The sequence below is a fragment of the Uloborus diversus genome, chromosome 3, assembly GCF_026930045.1.
Source record: "Uloborus diversus isolate 005 chromosome 3, Udiv.v.3.1, whole genome shotgun sequence".
NCBI lineage: Eukaryota > Metazoa > Arthropoda > Arachnida > Araneae > Uloboridae > Uloborus > Uloborus diversus.
The window spans coordinates 152,057,615-152,070,871 of NC_072733.1; the positions used below are offsets into that span (position 1 = coordinate 152,057,615).

General features: G+C 31.2%; 1 protein-coding gene across 1 annotated transcript in view; it reads right to left on the reverse strand.

The window, feature by feature from the left end:
• LOC129219191 (voltage-dependent calcium channel subunit alpha-2/delta-3-like) overlaps positions 1–13,257 on the reverse strand; it is a 284,460-nt gene that overhangs the window by 46,813 nt on the left and 224,390 nt on the right. The window lies entirely within an intron of this gene.

A 13,257-nucleotide genomic window follows, 5' to 3' on the forward strand; every position in this document is an offset into this window, starting at 1 on the left:
TTGTACTACATGAAATTCAATAAAATTCACACTAACTATTTGGTTGTTTCAGCATATAATAGCGTAGAGAAAAGGAAACACTCATTACTAGAATGAATGTAGCTGTTTTTGTGGAAAATAAAATAAAAATCGGAAACTAAACATTTTCATTGGGGTTTCCTTTTCTTTCCTTTATTTTCTACTTCAATTTGACCAAATCATTTACCCGACTCTTCACGAGGATTGCAGATTACAATAGAGAACCGATTGTAAATTTCTATAAACCACCGGCAGAAAAAATAATAACTAGTATATGTAACTTAATTTAAAAGAATCAATTTCAAGAACTCTTTTGTAGGATTAGTTTCAAATCCGAATTTTTAGGCATTAAAATTAAACAATCAAACCAACCTATCTTAAAACCAATTTATAAATTCTGCTTTTAGTTTATCCAGTAGGGTAGATCGGGGCACGTTTACGCGGACTTTTTTCAATGAATTTTCTAATTTTTATGTTTTAACTTAGAAATTTTAGACATTGCGGTTTTATGAAACAGTTAATGGAGCCAAAATTGATATATTCAGTTGTTGCTCAGCTTGCGTTTTTTACCGTTCAAAAAATTATTTTCGAGTTTAAGTCGGTTGCGTAAACGTGCCCCGGACACGGGGCACGTTTCCGCATATTTATTTTGACACCAAACGTGGTTCTGTTAGTGTTTTGAATACCGTGTCTGACCATCGCTAAAATAAAGCAAATTTATTAGGGACTGAATAGTGTATAAAGTTGAAGCTGAAGAGGCATGAAGACAGCACTATTGTAAGCTATAAGTCACGAATGTGTAACTTAACTAAAAATTAAATGGTATTTTTCAAAATTAAATAGCCAGAAAATACTAAAAATGTTTGAGATAGTTTGGAGTGAAAAAAGTGTCAGGGGCAGGTTTAAAAGTAAGACAGTAAGAATGATCGTAAAGATGCTCCGACGTTCAACGCGTAAACTTACCCCGTCGCAAAGTTTTGGATTTATTTTAACGTGCAAAAAATTTAATAACATTTCAGTTCATACAAATACAGTTCTCAAAAAAGGATGATATTCTGCTAATTTTTATATATTTGTTTTTTTCTTAACTAAGTATTATTTATTCCCAATACACTTCAAAACTTTCAACATAAAATTTACTAAACTTAGTAGAAAACAGATTATTCTTTCTGCATACTGAACCGAAGCTCGTAACTGAATTATATTTTTTTGTTTAGAGATTTGGTTACATTTGTTTCTAAATATCGTCATTATCTTTCGAGATGTGGATGTGTTGGTTCCTATAATATCTGCTTGGAGAGACTTTGGAGTTAAGGAGATGAACAAATTAGTGTGATGCGTTTCATAGAGACAAAGCCAGACATTTTGTACTAAGCGTTATTGTATCCACGTTTAAGTAGCAGTGAAACAATTACTTTAAAAACCGATTTCACTTCAGTGTAACCCTTGAAGTAACTCAATTATAGTCACGAAAACTATCCCATAGTTTTGCAGGATTGGCTAATCTTCAACGTTTAACTAAGCTTTACAAATACCTTTTTTCACTTAAAATACTCAATTATCCATTAGCAGCGAGCTTTATGTTTAAGAAAAAAATCTACGAAAACAAATGATTCAGTTTGAAAGGTTTATAGTTAACAATTTTAGACAGTTTTTCTGTATCTATATTCTAAACCTAATCGAAATCCCTGCTGTTATTTTTACGTCAGTGTGCTAGTGCTTTTGAAAGTCCTTAGTCAAATAATACTTAATGACAGACCATAAGCTCTCATTTATCATTTGTGCATTTGTTTTTAGAACTGAAAAAAAAATAACATTTTCGGTAAACGATAAAATAGCGGTGAAAATTATCCTAAGACGTAACGGTTTAACACTATAATTTAGCTATTGCACTTTTAGTTGATTAATGGTTGTAATTTCTCAAACCTACCTTTAATACTTTTAAATGGAATTCACTTTTATTAAGTATTTATTAGATTTTAATAACAAAATAATGTAAGTTCTAAATTATTTAACAAAAAAACTAAATTGCTTGCGGTATTGTAAGCAATACAATGATGTAAGTCAGCGGTAGCCTTTTCTTGAATTTTTGTGCAGTTCCGTTTAAGCTTGCTTGTTCTTGTCGGTTTTTGTTACTTATAGTTGAATGCTCGATTGGGGTAACAATGATAACAACAATGTTAAAAAAATACAGGAGAGCATTTTTTTTCTGTGAAAGCAATTAAATTTGAAAACGCTGCTAAGAAAATTTTTCATCCAACGTTGTTCCACTGAAAAAACGATTTGAGCCAAAGAATAAAGATGACCCTAAATTCGTTTTTTAATCAATCAAACAACCAACATCATTTTAGCTTTTAGCGGATACTAAGTCTCTCTATCTAAGCCTAGTTTACACTTGCAGTTAAAATGATTGTTTGTGTGTGTTAATGCATTGATTCTGTTACTTATAATTTTTCATAAATATTTGTTTTAACGCATTGAAAATTAGATTTTTTTCTTTTATACCCTTAAACATAATGTAAAAGTTATTAGCTAATTTTTGTCCAAAAACCTCCTAAGCATAAATTTGTTTAATTAAAAAGTGGAAAATACGCAAATCAATGCGACAGCTGTGTCTCAAACTGTGTCAGTTTTTTTCTCTTAATTATTTGATTAATCTAATAGGAATACAAAGAACTGAAATGCAGGACTTTTTCTATCACCTTTCTCTATCTATTGATTTCGCTGCATAAATTTGCTTCACTGACTTTACATCGGTGAAGAACAAAAACGAGTAGGAAGAGTTTAGTTTTTAACTACATTAAATCACATAACAATCTCGATGATTCATAGCAGGATGAATGATTAAAAATGGCCTAAAAATATTTTAAATGTCTGAAAAAGACCTAAAAAGTTATGACTAATGCCCTAAAAAGGGGGGAAAATTCAAAATTTGTCAAGAAAGTTTTTATCAAATATATCATATCCCATTTCCCTGATGATTATTTTTCATAAAGACGACAGTTGTATTCTTTTAAAGACATAAGTTTTAAAACTTTTGCTCTCGTTACCGAAAGACGTAGATTGAAATCATTTTCTTTTTAAATGGATAACTTCAAAAAATGTTTCAAGTTTTTATTTACTTTAAAGAAGTGAAGCGTTTAAATAGGATAGTTACGTTGAGAAGTTTAAAATTGATGATATGTTGTTTTAAATATAAACCAAAATAAATTATTACTTAGCAAGTAACTACATACATATGTTGTTAATATAAATATAGGTCGCCGTAAAGCAGTGTGCAATGCATCAAAGCGTCATTTTCGCTTCAGTTGGTTTAAAAATAAACAGCTAAAAACTGTGCGATGTCATATTTTGTATTTCCTTTTAGAACTGCTTTGTAATAACTATTTGGCAGATTGTTTCAAATACGGCTCGAATTTTGTGTAATAAATAAGGATAAATTGCTTTTTATTGAAATCAAAGGTAAAAAGAAAAATTGAAAACGTTTTGTTGGTGGCCTAGATATGAATATTTATACCAAAGTATTTTTTAAATTTTGAGCATACGAGGGTGACTCATAAGTTGTGCAATAATTCCTTTACCTTTTTTCCTTAGTAATGCACTGATAACTTTAAAAACGTCTTCATCTATCTTTTAGCCATTCCGCGGTACGAAAAGTTATAATAGCTTATTAGGATTATTATTAGGATGACCATAACAATAGTAATAAAAATATTAATGTTATAAAAATCATCTTGCTGCAGTGGTGTGTCTTACCAAGCCTTGCCTTCAGCACTGCACATATTTCACATAGCCTAGGTTGCGTTATGGCCTAACTCAGACTCATAAAGCAAAAGTTTTTTAATTAACTTAGTTTGACTGCTCATCCTCAACACGTCCACGTCAAATACCTTGCATCAGAACTCAATGGTATTGTGTGATAAGCAAGCCAAAATACTGTTTTTTTTTTTTGGTTATCTCTCGCACGTCAAGCACATGTACTCGTTAACAATACCTTTCGAAATTTCACATATGTCAAATATTGCAAAACTTATGAGCCACCCTAGTAAAAGTAAAATCAAACTTACCTTAAGCAACTAAGCACACCGTTTCTCTCTAATTTAATTAACGTTAATTTTAAATAAAGGTAAAGTCTTACCTTTTAAAGCAGGCCTCGACGTATAAAGGGAAAATTCATATAAAACAGTAAGAGCTAAAAGCAATTTCAGCACTTGAATTTACTATGCAATATTTGCAATATTCTATGTTTTGAACTTGAGCATGTATTAAACCTAAATACTTAATTCGTTCCACATGTATCAGCAATCCCGTTCCTAAACATCTTAGCTATAGTACGCTACTGATTGTTTCTCGACTGTTTGCACTCAAAATTGATTTTATATTACGAAAAGTGTTACTACAGAACAACAATTATCCGAATCAATCGGAACTGGACCCCATTCAGATAGTTGGATTGTTTCCGAAAAATTAAGTATACTTGAAAATGGGAATGAAGGGTTGCAGACTGGAGAAAAACTTTTTGAAGAAAAAGAGAGTTCAATGTGCCAAATGAAAAGGCAAAACCTTTACATGTTGAGCGTACTCATACGTGCTGTACATTAGTACAGTATTACGGTACTTTAAAGGAAAGTCATTGCCTGCTAAATATCTCGGTCAAAGTAAATTGTTAGACCCATGGAGGTAGGAGTATTTGTTTTGAAAATACATTTAACTTCATGCATTACTTATTAAAGCGTCATTCATTGACGCTTTAATATTTTTTTAAGCCTGAAATTCATTATTTTGTTAGTTTTGTAGACTAAGTTTCGTTTAAGCATAATTACAGCGAATTTTCTCGTTATCGATTCTCTATAACTTTATTCTCTGTATTTCATTGCAATATTTATTTTTGCAGTCTTTGTAGCTCGTCAAGAATCTAGCGTCGACTGTCTCGTCTTGCCTATTGGTAGAAACGGCATTGTGTATTGTAAGGTGTATCGAAAGAAAACTTTTTTTTCTAAATTTGGAAATTCAAAATTTTAGGTCATAAAAAGTTGCTCCTACAAATCCACATGTACAACAAAAGCTTTTATTCAAAATTTATTTCAAAAAATATGGAGGTATACCTCCTGAGGTCTCAAGTTTACAATTTCAGACGAAAATACCTTTTTTCTACGTTTATAGTTTTAATTACGTAAATTGAAAAAAAAAAAAAATTACTGATGAAGTCGAACATTATTGCTAAAAGAACTTTTACTCTTCCTATGTGATATTTAGGTCTCCCGCTTTGTTGTCAAAAATTAAGATTTTTTAAAATTAAATTTTTTATTATGAACAAATTAATTACAATCAGAGTTATGAAAAATGCTTCTGACATTATTCCTGCTTGTTCTTATGCAAAATGGCCCGCTGAATCCAAATGTTACTACCGTTTTCCCCCCATTATCCACCACTTTTTGGAAATAACTCCCCCTATTTTTTTTTTTTTTTTTTTTTTTTTTTTCAGTTTTCGTCTATTTCAGTCCCATAATTTTTATTTGAAGAGGAACAGAATTATATTAATCTTCAATATTCTTCTGGGGAGCTAAAGAGGTCAAAAGTTAAAAAGCCCCCCCCCCCATTTTTAAAATGTCATCAAACGATTTTTATTTTTCCTGGTTTATTTTTCACAATGTTCTTAACTTATTTTTTGGTGAAAAACCAGATCATCGACCTCACTTGTACGCGTTTCGAAGCTAAAAACATGTTCATGTTGTAAAAAAAGTGAAAAAAAAAAAAATTCTTGGAAGCGTCAAGCGTTGCATAAGAATCGCACGTAGATCTTCAGTGAAGAAGCTTATACTCATATATGTGATTAAAATTTAAAAGGAAATTAAGTGTGCTTATCTTAAAGACTTCATGTATATTCAGCAATCATGAATTGCTGATTGTTCTTACTTGACCGTTTTGATGTCCTTTGATCTTATTTTTACCACCATTGGTGGAATTACTTCCTCTGCAGCAATAGTGAGCAAATTACCATAGCATGGACGAATAAATTACCATAACATTTACAAACAAATTACCAAATTAACATCTCTACACACACACACACACACATGCACGCCTACATACACACATACTCCTGCACACAAACAAGCCTACACACACACACACAAAGACACACTCGTGATTGCGAAAAACATAATTTGAATTAAGGATTTCAAAATTCAAATTATTTTTCTATGTTTTTGTTTTGAATTTAATTTTCATGCTCAGTTCTAGTACTAAAATTCTGCCAATAAGAATTTTTTTAATTTGCACTTTTATACTACACAAGTTTTAAAAAATTATTTTATTTATTTATTGATCTATTTTTTTAAATGTAGGTTTATTTTTTTTCCTAATAAACTATTGAGGCCGATACTCTGGTTTTACACCGAAAACTAAGGGAAAATTTTTAGAAAAAAAAAAAAAAACCTTGAAAAAGGTCTTGTTCTTGATTGTTTTTAAAAATATTTTAGGGGAAAATACTCTCCTAACCTCTAATTCTCTTTCCTTGTTACAAATGTTTATGGTTTTAAACTTTTCATACCTGTAGCCTTTCAGAGGAATGTTAATGGTTAATATAATTCAGAGATCCCCTTCAAATCAAAATAATGGCAATGAAATTGTAGGGAGGTGGGGGGAGCAGGGAAAGCCAATTCCAAAATTTCCAAAACAGTGGCGAAAGATGGGAGATAACGGTGGTCATATTTAGATTCAGGAGGTCATTTTACAAAAGAAACTACAGGAATAGTGTCAGAAATAGTTTTTATTCCTCTAAAAATTCCTTTAAATCCTCAATAAAATTAATTTGTTTATAATAAAAGATGTAACTTTGAACTTTAAAAAATCCTTATTTTTGAGTACTGAGCATTTTTTTAACAATTATGTTCGACTTTTTCGTTTTAAATTGACCAACAGTAAAATCTCTCTAGTGCGGACACTAACGGGACAATTTTTTGTTCTTAGTTGAGGGGTGTCCGTTAGGAGGGGTTTTACTGTATATATATATATATATATATATATATATATATATATATATATATATATATATATATATATATAATTGTTTTGTATAAAATTATAAAATTTAACACTCGTGCTGCACACGTAAATGTTTTTTGGTTTGAATAAAAAATTTTGTGGTATATGCAGCATGTGGGTCATAAGAGGCCATTTTTTCTCAACTTATAATTTTAAATTTCCGAAAAAACGTTTTTTCGATACACCCTAATGCAAAGCTATAAAACAATCGTACAAAGTTTTTTTTTTTTACTGTTATTACATTTTAGTTTAAAAATTAAATATTGTAGGTAATGGTATGTAGAATGTCGCATTAAGAACTGTAAATGGTGCAGTATACCTTTTTAACCGACTCCAAAAAAGTATGTTATGATTTTGTCATGCGGCTTTTTATGTATGTTTTCGGATTATTCCAAGACTACTGGACCGATTTGAAAAATTCTTTTTTCGTTTGGAAGGGTATACCCCAGATGATCCCATGGTTATTTGATCTGGATCTGATAAGGGGTAACGGAGAAATCCAAGAAACTTCACACGTTGTGGATACGCAATCCAGCTTACGTCAGCGGGCGGAATACGTCATAGGTCACGTGGTTTTTCTAAGACCGGTGTATTTTCACAGCAAAGGTTTTGACTTTGTCGTGAACGAGAATTCTCGCAGCATATGGATGATTAATTTTCGCCGCCTGTTAATTTTTACTTATAGGTGTTAGCAATGCTTTACTACGTAGCAAAGCAGTAAGTTAAAAATATTTTGCTACTTTAATACCTGAATCAATTACCTTAAAATTATTTTAAACTAAAATAACTTAATTTATTAACTAAAATGTGTTTTTTCTTTTTTTTGATAACTTAGTTTTTAAACATATTTAATGTTCAATCCAAGGGGAATTTAATACGGAATACCCCTCCCCCGATGATTTGACTCATATTCTTTAATAATATGTTGTAACTGGTGTCCGATTTCTCAAGTTTGACCCGTATTCCAGATTTACTATTTCACAATGCCGCCAGCTTAATTTGAAATTAGGGTTGTTATACCAATTAGCAGGTTTCAAAAAAAAAAAAAAAAAGGAGATTCTAAACTCGTCGGATTAGTTTTTTCTTTGTACAATGTTCTATAAATACTCGAAGACACCTGTACCCAGGGGCGTGCAGAGGGGGGAGGGAGGGAGGTGAAAAAGCGCACCTGTTGGCAAGGGCCTGAGAATGAAGGGGGCCCAGGCGTGAACAGCATGGAGAGGAGTACAGAAAAGTCACTTGTGACGGGCCCCAAAATTTCTGTGTACGCCCCTGTCTGTAACGATTAGGAAAATTCTTTTTTTTTTTTGTTTGAAACGGTATACTTCCCCGGAGGTCTTAATGGTAATCAAGTTCGAGTTTCATGAAATTAAGGGAACTCTTCAAAAATCATTCTCAGATTTACAGCGATTCTTAGTTTATTAACTTTATATATCGTCTCACTTAGTGAACCGGTTTTTATGTTTTTTTTTTTTTGTTTTTTTGTTTAGTGGATAGGGGTGGTCTAACTTTACTCTAAGGTTCCAAATGTTTGATTTACCCTATTGTTCTTCAGAGAAAAGTTATGGGTGAAAAATTTCATGTAATTTCCCTCACAAACGATTAAGTATAAAACCCATTGTTAAAAAATGCCATAAAACAAAGGGTGTTTTCTTTACCCATAATTAAAGAAAGTAATAAAAGACATTATTATTAAGAGTAATCTTAATGAAAATTTTGAATCAAGGATTCTCTGAAGCAAACATAAAATTCATTCTAGTGGAATTTTTTATTTTTTTTATCTTCATCTATAATGGGGGCATTTGAAGAACTATGCGATTTTTTATCACGGATTACATGACACGTATTCTTATGAAACATAAATTACAATTTTACAATTTACAATGTTATAATTTATAATTTACAATTTTACGACTTGCAAATTACAGTTTATTTTGTAGGTTGGGAAACTCGTTAAACATTTAAAGGGTTCTAACTAAATACTGAATCCAGTCTATACTTTTCATTAGAAATGAGATGTATCAATTGTTGCATTTCTGCTAATGCTCGTTCATCGTGAGGTTTAGTTAAAAGTTTAAAGGGTTCTAAATCAGATCGAGCTATTACTTTATGTCCTGACTAGGCTGAGAGCTAAGTATACTCGTCCTTTCGCAAAGTTCTATTTTACTAAATCTATGACAGCTTTATCGAGGGTCGTGTAATACGTATTGTTGTAAAATATAATTTACAATTTTAAACTTAAAGCGATTTCTGTTCCTTTTTTAGTGATTCATGCATTTGTTTTCGGAAAGCAAACTTTGATAAAGTCCAACTAATAATGAAGACAACACTTTTTTGTACATAGTTTCGCATTTGAAAAAGTCTTTCTTCACAGTCGTCGGAAGTCTCCGAAACGCTGTGGTTTATTTCTTTTTCTATCGTTTTCATCTTAGTTGTTTTTAGACTCATGCGCTCGACGTTTTCTTACTCGACATGCGCGTAAGAAAGGTCTCAACGTCATGTACCACATACTTTATCCTACGAACCTATTTTATATTTACACCACTAAAAAGCAAAAAATAAATTACTTTTAAATAAAAAAAAAAAAACGCCTTCAAAAACACCTAGAAACTAGAAAGCAAAAAATAACCGATTACACTTGCGTACTATTTCCTACCCAAAACTAGAAATGAAATTTTACAATTCCAGTACAAAAATCAACTAAACTAAACACCCAATTATATAATACACTAGTTTTAATTACTATACAATGAATTATTTTAAATATTTAACTAATTATATACGATCTCTCAATTTTTAATAACCTTTTGAAGTCGGGGCCTCCTATAAACTACTGCCTAACGTAACTGAGTAGATTTAGATTTAAGGACTAATTTCGTGTTTAGTTAAATTCGTCTTTAATTCAGGATTCGGTGGGTTGTCAGTTACGTTAGGCAGTAGTTTATAGGAGGCCCCAACTTCAAAAGTTTATTAAAAATTAAGAATCGTATATAATTAGTTAGGTATTTAAAATAATTCATCGTATAGTAATTAAAATCAGTGTATTTTATATTTGGGTATTTAGTTGATTTTTGTACTGGAATCGTAAAATAAATTTCATTTCTACTTTTGGTAGGAAATAGTATGCAAGTGTAATAGGTTATTGTTTTGCTTTTTAGTTCCTTGGTGTTTTTTGAAAGCGATTTTTTATTTAAAAGTAATTTATTTATTTGATTTCCAATACAATTTGATATTTCATTTTAGTTTCACCAAAAGACAACAGATGGCAATACTAAACATTGCTCGTCTGAAGTTCTGCTGAAATTTCGGATTGTGTATTTACTTGTTCCGTGTTTCACTTGCTTCCATTCATAGCAATTTAATTTTTCACGGTGCTGGTCGACGTGTGGGAGGGAATTATCATGCACAGGGGGGGGGGGGGGGGGGTTATAGGGGTGTTCTTAAGATTTCAATCTCAATTTTAGGGATTTTTTCTTCTTTATGGCAATTACATTGTTAAAACAAAATCGTTCATTCATTTTCTAATAACATTATCATCTCTTTCCGCGCTCTGTTAAGCAACTAAGTATTGATTATTAATCGGTAGAAATATAAATGCATAATACTTATTTCATGCGGTCAATCTACGTTTTATCATCACAAGAATACTACAAAATATCTTCTAAATTTTTATCTTTAATATTTTTACTGTTTTGGGTATTAAAAATAGTTTTATTGACTATAAAAACAGTTCTAATGGCGATACTTTTCAGGTAGTTCGGGACTTGTTCAGTGTTAAGCTGTAACATAACTGCAAACCGTATACGTACATAAGTGAAGCATTTTATTAAAAATGTTTCTTCAAGCAAACAACGATATATTTTCGTATTTTTTCCAAAAAAGAAAATGAAATTATTCCTAGTCAGAGCACGATAAAGATTTTCAAGTTACTTTTAGTCCGTTTCACTAATGTACTTCTCTTCTTCGGATAGTCTGGACCATTCATTTTAATTCTATTTTCTGCATTAGAGGGTGTGAATAAATATATGAATCAGAAAATATTTTCTGGGTTGGTTGAGGGGGAGGGGGTTAAATACGCAAGTATCAAGGGTAGAGAGAGTGTCTTTGTAACCCGAAGTATCGTTTTATATAAGCTCGGGGGAAAAGGGGAGGGGGCGGATGACCTTGCTGAAAACATAAACTACAAAATCAACGATAGTTAAAAAATCCATTTCATTCTGACAGAATCAAGTTTATTCAATCAAGAATCACTGTTTCTCAACTTTTGAAACTGTTTTTTGTCTTTCCGAATTTCTTTGTCACATAATTGATTATCCCTTGCTTCTAAAAGTTATAATTTTTCAATTTATACCAGTTTATGTGTCAGATTACTTATTCACACCAAATATTATCCTAAAAGAGTTCAGTAAGTCGTAATATTTCAAAAGTTTCGAATATTAAGAGGTCCCAAAATGTATTCAATTAACGACAATATTAATTAATCTAGTGTTTGGTAACGAAAAAAGGAAATAGCCTGACAGCTGAAAGCTTAGAGTTAGTAAAAATGCAATGCTGCATGAAAAACAAAGCGGTTTCACTGATAAACAACTCAAGTACTGCGTGATGCCTTCTCTATTCTTGTATTCTCCCGTTTCCGTGGTCAGAATTGCCTCCATATTGATCATTTGTTTCACACTATTAGGTCCCTTTCTGTGGTTTTTTTTTTTTTTTTTTTTTAAAGATTAAGGTCTGTGTCAAGAAGTACGCATCCACCCGCGCAACGACGGGTGCGATTCTACTGCATAAATGAAATTAAGCAACATCCTCATATAGAGAATAGCCAATGATTGGCATGATAATTTTATGATATGGTTTGGTGATGTTCAAAATGCAGGGAAAGGCTTTATTGTGTCAAGGCTGAACTGGACCCGGTAACTAAACTGTTTTACTGGTTAGACTGTGTCATTTAAGGGGAATGAAGAAACGAAAAAGTGGTCAACAATGAACGCTATCTACTAGAGTTTAGGGTTAATCCCTTGGAGTTAGGGTTACAATTTCAACTATCAAAATATCACCAAACAGGTAATTGCTTCGCTCAAATGTAGAAGCAATTTTTACTCATAATATTTTGACGGGCGATTTTCTAGTTTATGCATAATGATCATAAATTTAAATAAAAAGGTGCGTACGTAACAGCAAAACAGTGGAGGTCATTTACCCGATTCAAACCTAAACCTTTCTCTTGTGTTTTACGTTTCAAAAAAAAAAAAAAAACCCACAATTGGGAAGAATATATATATTTCCAATAGAAACTTTACAGTAGAATTCTTTTAACCGAAATCTCGTTTTATCGAAAACGCTTTTTATGTCATTTTCTGGTAGTGAACCATATCAGTACAAGAGCACAAAAGACAACGACGTATTTCCATTCTTGAAGCTAGTTGTTTATTTCTATCACTTCTCTTTATCAGCAATTCTTTTTAGCAGAAAGAAATTTTACAATGCTTTTAAATTTTAAAGCGTTTGGATTTAAAAGTTAAGTATTACTGTATTCAGTAATCATTTCTCCAATATGCGTTTAAGTTTAAAACATAAGAAAATATCCAATAAAATTAACTCCGCTATTGATAGTATAATAACTATTAAAATTTACGATTAAAGTTTCATCTCTAATATATTTACCCTGTATTTTCTCAATTCTGTCATACATATTGAACAAATTTATTGTTACAATTGTAATAATATAATGAAAAACATCACATTTAGTAAATATACAATTCTGCAAATATATTCTGCCGCGGTGAAGGTAAAGCGCAGTAACTGCAAACTTTTCTTTTCTTTTTTATATTTTGGTAATATATTGTACTTTTGCTAATTGTACAAAGTTTCTTATTTTGTTTTCACTTGAAAAAAAATTCAAATTCCAACATTTCTCTGCTGTTTGTGAAGAATCCAGAACGCGTTCCTTCAAATATCTCAGAAACCCATTCTGCAGATACGTTCGCTTTATCTTCCCACGGCAGCGTTAAAAATTTAACGGTGAATTAACAGCCATTTTACAGGGTGTCCTGAAAAATACTGACTGTTTTCAAAAATTTATAACAGGAAAATGGTTAATGATAAAAACTAAATTCTTGCAGAAAATTCATGTGTTTGGCCGTAATTTGTTTTCCAAAGAATTCCAAGTTTTAGTTCAAAAATTTTTCAACAGAT